Raw genomic sequence first — 8,951 nt, 5'->3', positions numbered from 1 at the left:
AGCTGAGGGCGGGACTTCATTTTGTCCATCAGGAACTGATTGGATTGGATGATTGGAACTGTGATGTCATGTGAGTGACAGGTTTTCCCGCCCTCACGCCAGTAAACACGTCATCAGAGAACAGATGACATTACAAGAGGGAGGGAAAGTTATTTTGATTAAAAATTAAGAGGACAAATGATTTTCTTTAAATGATCATTTATAATAATCATTTATAATAAAAAAACTGCAATATTCCATAAAAACAAGTCAAATTTTTATCAATTTGATAGTGTTTTCATGGTGATTTTAATGAAGCAAATTTATTTCTGTTAAGCAGCAACATTGTTCAAATTATCCATGTCTTTCACATGATAAGACTGACCAAGCTGAGAAGACAAGTTCAAGAAGTTCAACAAGTTAAACTTCCTCTTAGGAAGTCCCTTATTATTACCCTCTCTGTAACCTACTTTCCACTGTACTAATCTGAAATCATGCCATTCAAAAAACAACATTAAATGCACCCCCACACACATAAATCATAAAACCCATAGGGACGTCTTTTGAAAGACTGTGTGATTCTGTAAAGAAGAGATAATCCATTTAGCATTTCACAGTTTGACCATTTTGTAAAAAAAAAAAAAATGTCTTCATTCTGATATGACAGCAGTGCAGTATGTCCTTTCTCCTCCAGTGTTACCCCTGACCCACATTTTCATCTATGGAAATTCTATGTGACTATTACATTTAAAAACGGATTAGCAGGACCATGGCTGGGAATGGATGGGAGGAGGGAGGTTTGTTTTTTTGGCATTGACAATCAAACAGGAAATACAAAGTGTGTTCAGTCACAGCCTCATCACGTACCACATATCATCATGTCTAACAACTGTATCATAATCAACCGAGAATAGCTCTTTTAGGACAGCATTCAGCCTCAGTAGTGTCTTTGCTGTCAGAGAGAAAAGCTACAAGGACAAGGGTTACTAGTGTTTCTATTGTCATTTAAATGTGTCAAAATGGGAAAAGAATAAAGAAAAGATGAATAATTCTGTAAGGCCAAGGAGCTCCTGTATTGACTGAATGTCAAAAAAGTTTAGTATAAATAATCATAAGCATCAAATAATTGTCAAGGAGATCAAACACAAGGGCATATTTTTTCTGGTTTTATTAATTTATTAAAAAAATACATTAAAAATGCAGTTCATACATACAAAAACTCTTCTATGATGAGCATGTTGTAGATTTCGGAATTAAAATTCATTTTAATAAAAAATGTTATGGCTGCATAAAATACACAATATCAGGGTGACCTGTCCTGATATGATAATAAGGAAAAAAGCAAATTTGTATCAACATTTTGTGGTTTAACATTATAATTTATTATTATTTCTTGGGGGGGGGGGGGGGGGGGGGGGGGGGGGGGGGGGGGGTACAGTATTTTACTGTATTTTTAATAGGGGAGACATTATTTTAACATAATTGCTTTGCTGTTTATTAATATTTCATGTGGTGAGACCAATATGCAGAAACATAAAAAAACCCCCATAAAACAGAAAATGATATCATAGAGAAGACCTCTGCATACCCTCATGACTGTGTGTCAAGGCCAATAATAAGTCTCATAAAATATCAGATAACATTTTTATGATAATGAAAGGTTAGTTCAGATTGTAAAATGTCATATGGAACAACCCCCACCCCAAAAAAGAAATAAATCATAATTGTAAATAAAAACAAACACAAATAAACAATCAAAAACACTGAACAGAAGGTTAAAGTTCAAATACGCTTAACCTTATTAGCTTAAAGATTATATAGGCAAAGGAACTCGTGAAATATCTAATACGTTTATATAAACAGCATATGCAATGTATGCTTATAAGATTCTCTTATTAATTTTGAAACAGCTTGAATTTTGAGTAAGTCAACATTTCATATCACAATTTTCTGTAAAGACATTTTAGATTTTGTTTTTCATTTTGTTTTCAATTGGATCGCAAGCGAATGCCCTGACCCCTAAACATACCCATCACTGGGGTTTAGACAAATCGTACGAATTCGTACAACCTCACTCATCACTCAATCAGCCACCTTTTACTCACTCGTACGAATTCGTACGAATTAGTCATGAGATAGCGTTGGGATGTCACAAAGCTCAAATCATCTCAAACTGGTTTTGAACATGACATTGATTTCACTACACTCCTACTCATCCACAGTCACCAGATCTCAATCCGATATTGCACCTTTGGGATGTGGTGGAACTGAAGACAAAACAACCAGGGAAGTGGAAAAATTGCAGTAATTGACGCATATTTGCAACACAGCTTAGAGTGGTGTGACTGATTGTCAAATTTGAATTCTTTGGAAGTAAACTGTTGGCTGTCACAAGCAAAACCTGTTAGAAAAACATCAACATTTTCAGCATTTCCGTGTTTACATTTTTAGCAGTCAGTGTGGAAAGCTAGAACAGTAGCTTGGAGGGCCTGAACTAGAGCCAAAGCAGCACAGATTGCTCTGAACATCATTTACCAGAAGCCTGATTCTCCCATGCACTCGCACAAAAAGTGTCACCCATGAATATTTATGCTGTGTAGATGTGCCATATCTTTCTTTTATTTAAAAAAAAAAAACGTCTGTCGGTGTTGTGGACAACAAGAGCAGGGAGGGTGGATCTGGAAAATGTGTGTCTTAATCAGAAAGTTTGGATCAGGACATTTTGTGCAAGCGTGTGAGATAGGACTAAAGAGACATCTGGAGAGATGAGAGGATCGACAGAGAGAGATGAGAATAAAACAGAATGAAGTATAAGAGACAGACAGGAAGCTGGAAGCTGAGAAAGCTCAGAGCAGAGGGGAAATGAAATGCAACGGGAGTGAGAAGGATTAGGAAAGGGTTCATAGAGCAATTATGTATGATTTACACTGCATTCTCCACAAGTAGGGTAGAGATTCGGTACTGAAACTTTTAAACAATATGTTTTTCCCACTTTTTGAATATAGTTTATTTTAAAGGGGTCATGACATGAGAAACCAAATTTGCCTTGATCTTTTGGTATATAAGAGGTCTTTGCACCATTAAAACTTCCTGCAAGTTTCATAGCTTAAGACATCCTCCCCATTATGAACGAGGCATTAATTTAATCAAGCTCTAATTACAGCTAGTTGGGGATCCATGTAAGAAGTGACGTCACGGTAGGAAGTGACAACAACTACGTCACATTTTGCATCATCGCATCGTTTACTTTTAGCCAATGACGTTAGCCAATCATAACAGTGGGCGTTAACACTGAACTCTTAAAGGGGAAACACCCCCAAAACAGACTGTTTGAATCAGAGGATGAGAAACAGGTTGGGAAAAGGTCATTAATCACTAAAATGTAAAAGTTTTTTGTCCAAAAAATATTGTAATACTATAATTGCACCTAAGGGAACATAATAAAACAAAAACAAAAACCATGTCATGACCCCTTTAAGGGGCAGATAGAAATGTGGTTTGTGGTTGAACTAGGTTCATTTGATGTTTTATGATAATGGATTATTTAAAAATAAAACATGGGATTTGTGCCTCTGATGCTTTAAAAAAAATAAGTAATAGGACAACAAAAATTGCACTCTTGTTGTGGAATGCATCTGACTCGACTGTCTGGATGTAAAATTGATGGATCTTTAAATTAATTATGTGAATGAGATGCCCTCTGTCTATCATGAGTAATCTATTTGTCGAATAGATGGAAGATTTTCTTGGCAAAGTGCAGACAGCCTGTGACATATCTGAGATGACAAAAAGCACAAAAATGTCCAGATGAATGAAAGCAATAAGGACAAAGTGTATGGCGAAATTCACTAGTTCTTGATTCTTCATTTACTCACCCTCATGTTGTTCCAAATCCATAAGGCTTTCATTCGTATTCTGAACACAAATGAAGATGGTTTTTAATGAAATCTGAGAGATTTTGGTTCCTCCGCTGAAAGTCTATTCACTCAAAACTCTGATGGTTCATAAAGAGATCATAAAATGAATCCATATTAATCGAGCGGTTTAATCCAAGTCTTCTGAAGAGAAACAATCACTTTATATGAAGAACAGATATGATTTAGGCCTTTATTCACACCTTTACTTTGTGACCGTTTAAAAAGTATGTTTTATGCATGTGTGTTGTATGAATAAAATTCAGATGTACTACAGCCGCCATTTTGTCATTGTCATGGAACCTACGGAGTCAGCTTCACTGGCATTCACAACTCCTCTCCTGTGTCTTCATGGGATAGTAAAGTGTCCATTGAATGCACACTTTAGAATCTCTCCGGAAGAAGTAGGTCATCCGACCGGGTACTTTTCACCACTGTTTTATGAATACTATTAATTCGGACATACACTGAAAAAAATGATTCATTGAATTTACTCAATTTTTTTATCGTAAGTGGTTCCACGCAATGCATTTGTTTAAATGTAGGTACAATCAATTAAGTTGGACTTAATCAATTTTATTTAGTTACCTTAGTATAATTATTTTTTGTAATTCCACCCCTATTTAATCATGTTACTTCTACTAAACTCATTTAGTTGAATTTAATCAAATTTTTTTTGTAATTCCACCCGTTTAATCATCTTACTTCTACTTAAATTATTTATTTATTTTTATTGAGTAGTCAAAATTATTAAGCTAAATCTACTAGTTAAACGTCTAGAGGTATTTAATTGACAGTATGAGGTTATTAAATGGCTTTCAAATACACAGAGAAATTACTTTAATATTTTAAACTTATCTTTAATGACTGCCATCAAATGTAGTGAACGTTTAATAAGTCCTTTTCTTTGTGAATTAAAAAAAAAAAAAAATCATAAGTGGGAATAGGCCACAATACATTTGTTTTTGAATCATTAAAACAGTGCCAAAAGCTCAAATGTTGAAAAAAAAGTGCCAACAAATAACATTGCATATTCATAAACATAAAAAATACATCACATGTGGAAACAGGCAACAGCACATTGTTTGTGAATCAATAAAACTGTACAACTCCTAAAAACAAAGTTCTCACATTTCATGCAACAAATTTCATGAGGCTGAACACTCATGCATGTTGCAAAATGATTACAGCATTACACTGTTTTTCAGTGTTTGAAATTTTGGAGGACAGCCTTTCAGAATCCATCTGCAGAATGACTTTCTGAACAAATTCAAAATAGTACTTGAGTTCTTTTGGGTATGCCAAATCAAATGCATAGATTGCACCCAGCATCATTGCACAGGCTTGTGCAAAAGATTTAATCTGCTCCAGAATCATTTCTCCTTCAACAACAATGCCGATGTCATCATACTCTCCAAGAACTCCCCTTTCCTTTTTAATCACGGTGATGCCCATGGTGATGTTTGCCAGGTCTTCCAAGAACTAATTTCTTTGAGTGTCCTATATTTAAATGACAAGAAACTGTTATTAGAAATTGTTTTTGATTCATAACTGTTTGAAAAGTCTATACAATCAAAGGAAATTAGGACCACAACATATATATATATAATTATTAAAACAGTAAGATGTTTTAATTTTTTTTAAATATAAATAGAATATGCTGGAAAAGCAAAGAATCTGCAAGAGCTGCAGGATTTTTCTGAAGAACAGTGGGCAGTTTAACAGCTCTGGACAAAAAAGGCAAATAATTGTCACACACACACACACACACACACACACACACACACACACACACACACACACACACACACACACACACACACACACACACACACACACACACACACACACACACACACACACACAAAACAGTTGTGGATCATTTAGGTAGTCATTTACAAAATTCATACATTATATAGTGTTTGTGCTGGTATCTTAAGCACATTGCGTTTGTCTATAATTGTAACAGCTTTTATTGTTATTAACTAAGCTCAGAAAACAACTAGTTTGGGAGTATACCGGTACCTATTTATCGGTGAAAGACCGTCTCGAGAAGACCGCAGAAGATCAACGCCTACTACATCATTACCACTGTGGCCCTGCTAAAACTGATTTGCGCATGAAAAGTAGTAGGTAAATAACATGCTTGACGCTAACACTGGATTGAGCAACTAAGCAATAAACATGCCTTTGAAGAGTGCAAAATAATGTGCAGTGCCAGGTAGTAGCATGAAAACAATCTGTTATTTAAACTGATTAAATTATATATAGAAAGCGATCAAAGAACGCTCCCTTTAAAATCGCTGGAGCTGTCAATCAAACAGCGCAAGTTTTAGGTGAGTTCTGAATCTGGACTCTTGCCAAATGTCCCATTATAATCAACTAACCTTTTATTTACATTGTGTTTGCACTGTTAGTTATGATGAAATCCTTTGTGAGCGCAAAAATCAAGTTGCAATGACTAGATCACAGCATTCACACTCTCATAATATCTGTGATCGGCTACAATGCTCATCGTTAGGCTTGCACGATATTGAAGAAAAATGCAATATGCAATAGCTTGTTAGGCAATCAGTGGGTGCTTACACTTAAGTCAATAATACAAAATAGGTGTGCAAGTTCCTCAAACCCAAACTGGGCTCAGGTGCAGGACAAAGGAGGCAAACTGAAGCAAAAAACTAAACGTAATGTCTGATGTCTAAGGAGCCGTTATATCAGTGTGCGGACATTACATTTAGTTTTTTTGCTTCCGTTTACACTTAAGCCTCACAGCAAAGCGTTCAAATCAGAGGGCTAGAATCAGGGAAGGAAAAACTGATTTTATTTCTAAATTATGGCAATTTTTGAAGTAAAATCATACTGACATTGCAAGTGGACCTTTGCAACATTTATAAAACAAAATAATGCAGTTCATGACCCCTTTAAGACCCCTACAATGAGTGATGATAATAATAAAATTGATATATTATAATTATTATAATTTTAATTTATAATAATATAAAATTACTTACTGTGCAAAGTGTTGGAATAATAAAACTCCAGCAACTTAACATCCAATGTCGACCTAAGGTACAAAAAAAAACACATCCTTAACCAGTAAACAGATTGTTTACTGTAATGAATGATGCTTCATAATGAAACATTACTTACTGTGCAAATCGTTTGAAAAAAACTCTGGGACTGGACTGAAAACGTGAACCTGGAATCTCTGCGTCACTCATGCGCAGACAGCACCTCAAATGAAAGCATGCAAGCACAAAATGATTATTATTGTTTGTTCTGGAATCTGGATACATTTTCATACCACACCATTAAAGCTAGTGAAACTAGGGGTTGTCTCAGTCAGTAGTAAAGATTAAAAAAAGCATAATGTAACCAAATGTAAATGCTTTAGCGTTGAGCATATTATATTATGCTTCATAACCACTATTTTCTTTAACCAGTCAATAGATTGTTAACTGTAATGAATTATGCTCCATAATGAAACATTACTTACTGGAACCTCAGTGTCACGCATGCGCAGACAGCACCTCAAATGAAAGCAAGCACACAATGATTATTATTGTTAGTTCAAGATATATACTGAACATACCACAACCACACAATAAAACTAGTGAAAATAGGAGATGTTTCAGTAGTAAAGATGTTTGCTTAAATCACAGGATCATAATTACAGGTACATATTTACAGGATCCCTATTGTTAACTTATGTCACTGAAAGATTCAGAAATCCAATGCTATATTTTGAACTTTACCAATATGAAATTATCCACATATTATAAAATACTATAGCACACACAGTCGTTGACTGACAAAGTAACTTACAAGGAAGCAGAAACACAATCTCCCCCTCATTGCTTCAAAAACCCATAATCGCTAACTGAAGTTTAAATTTTTCGGTAACATGCAAACCGTATAACGATTAACTTAGAGGCCTTTCCCACAGAAGTCGTTTTCCACTCCATAGTTTTTCTATGTAAGCACACGCTAAATTGACGTGTTTGCGCCGCGAGTTCACCAAAGTCTTTTTCAGCCACTGAAAACGTTGAACAATTTTTAGGAGCTATCTTTATAAACAAAGACCATATTTGAAGTTTATAAAACTACATTCTCGCCTAAAATATCTTAAAAGTACATACCGTGACATAAAATCAGTAATATTTGAACAATTATGGTGTGCGCGCGCAAAGTATGTGACGGTCGCTGTGTGTTTTTGTCTAGCTGCTATAACGTTAACTTTACATGTTCTGAATCTGAACCAGAGCATTTTATACTCTTTATACAACCAACAAACTATGTATTGTAATAAACAGTGATATATAATAAGAATTATTACTTACTGTGCAAATGGAATGAAAAAACTCCACCTCCAAAAAAATTCAACTCCGACTCTTGCACTGCTTGAAGAAGCTGATTGGAAAGGCGCCAAAGATGTGCGCATGCGCAAAGAACCAACTTATTTTTTTTTAAGTGACTTTAATTAATTCACATAGCTAGATTCAAAATGCATGTCATTCTCATAAAACCAATGATTTTTTTTTTTAATTAAAATCAACAACTAAATTTAAATGATTTAAATGAGCAAAATTTCATTATGCTTAATTTAATTGGGGCCATAATCATTTTTTTCAGTGTACTTCTCGGCTCTCATACTGTTTTTTTACATAGTAGGCATCAGTGTTGGAGGTAACGCATTACAAATTACAAAAAGTTATAGTAAAGTAACACATTATTTTTAAATTACTTTTTCCATTTATTGACTGGCAGCTCTCCTGTCATCATGTTGTGCACTGTGTAAACATGATGCTTATTGTAGTTCTAGAGTAAATGTGAGCAAAAAAAATATATTTTTTCCCCACTTGCAAAAAACCCCAAATAGATTCAGTATTACTCAAAATTAATAAAAACTGTGAGATGCAATCTCAGAATATTACGCACACATGCAATAGTTAAATATACTAAATTACACAAATATACTTTATGTATTTAATCTCACTTTATTAACCAATGTTTTTGGTGCTGACCTTCGATGATGAATGAATGAATGAGGCATTTATA

The 8,951-nt window shown here is 34.6% G+C and overlaps 1 long non-coding RNA gene across 4 annotated transcripts; it reads right to left on the bottom strand.

Moving 5' to 3' along the window:
* Nucleotides 1-4,676: 4,676 nt before the first annotated feature.
* LOC311278726 lies at nucleotides 4,677-8,304 on the bottom strand. 4 transcript variants are annotated; one of them, XR_014625466.1, is made up of 5 exons: nucleotides 8,234-8,304; nucleotides 7,390-7,423; nucleotides 7,044-7,127; nucleotides 6,905-6,957; nucleotides 4,677-5,393 (listed from the first exon to the last, which is right to left on the bottom strand). It is a non-coding gene; the product is annotated as an uncharacterized lncRNA (long non-coding RNA). The 4 variants fall into 4 exon arrangements; XR_014625467.1 differs by having other exon boundaries at nucleotides 8,033-8,257; XR_014625468.1 differs by lacking the exon at nucleotides 8,234-8,304 and having other exon boundaries at nucleotides 7,390-7,477.
* Between the last annotated feature and the right edge of the window lie 647 nt (nucleotides 8,305-8,951).

The sequence above is a fragment of the Rutilus rutilus genome (genome assembly GCF_951802725.1).
Source record: "Rutilus rutilus genome assembly, chromosome: 19".
Taxonomy (NCBI): Eukaryota; Metazoa; Chordata; class Actinopteri; order Cypriniformes; family Leuciscidae; genus Rutilus; species Rutilus rutilus.
The sequence above is the reverse complement of the archived record's forward strand: the minus strand, read 5'-3'. Positions and strand labels throughout refer to the sequence as shown.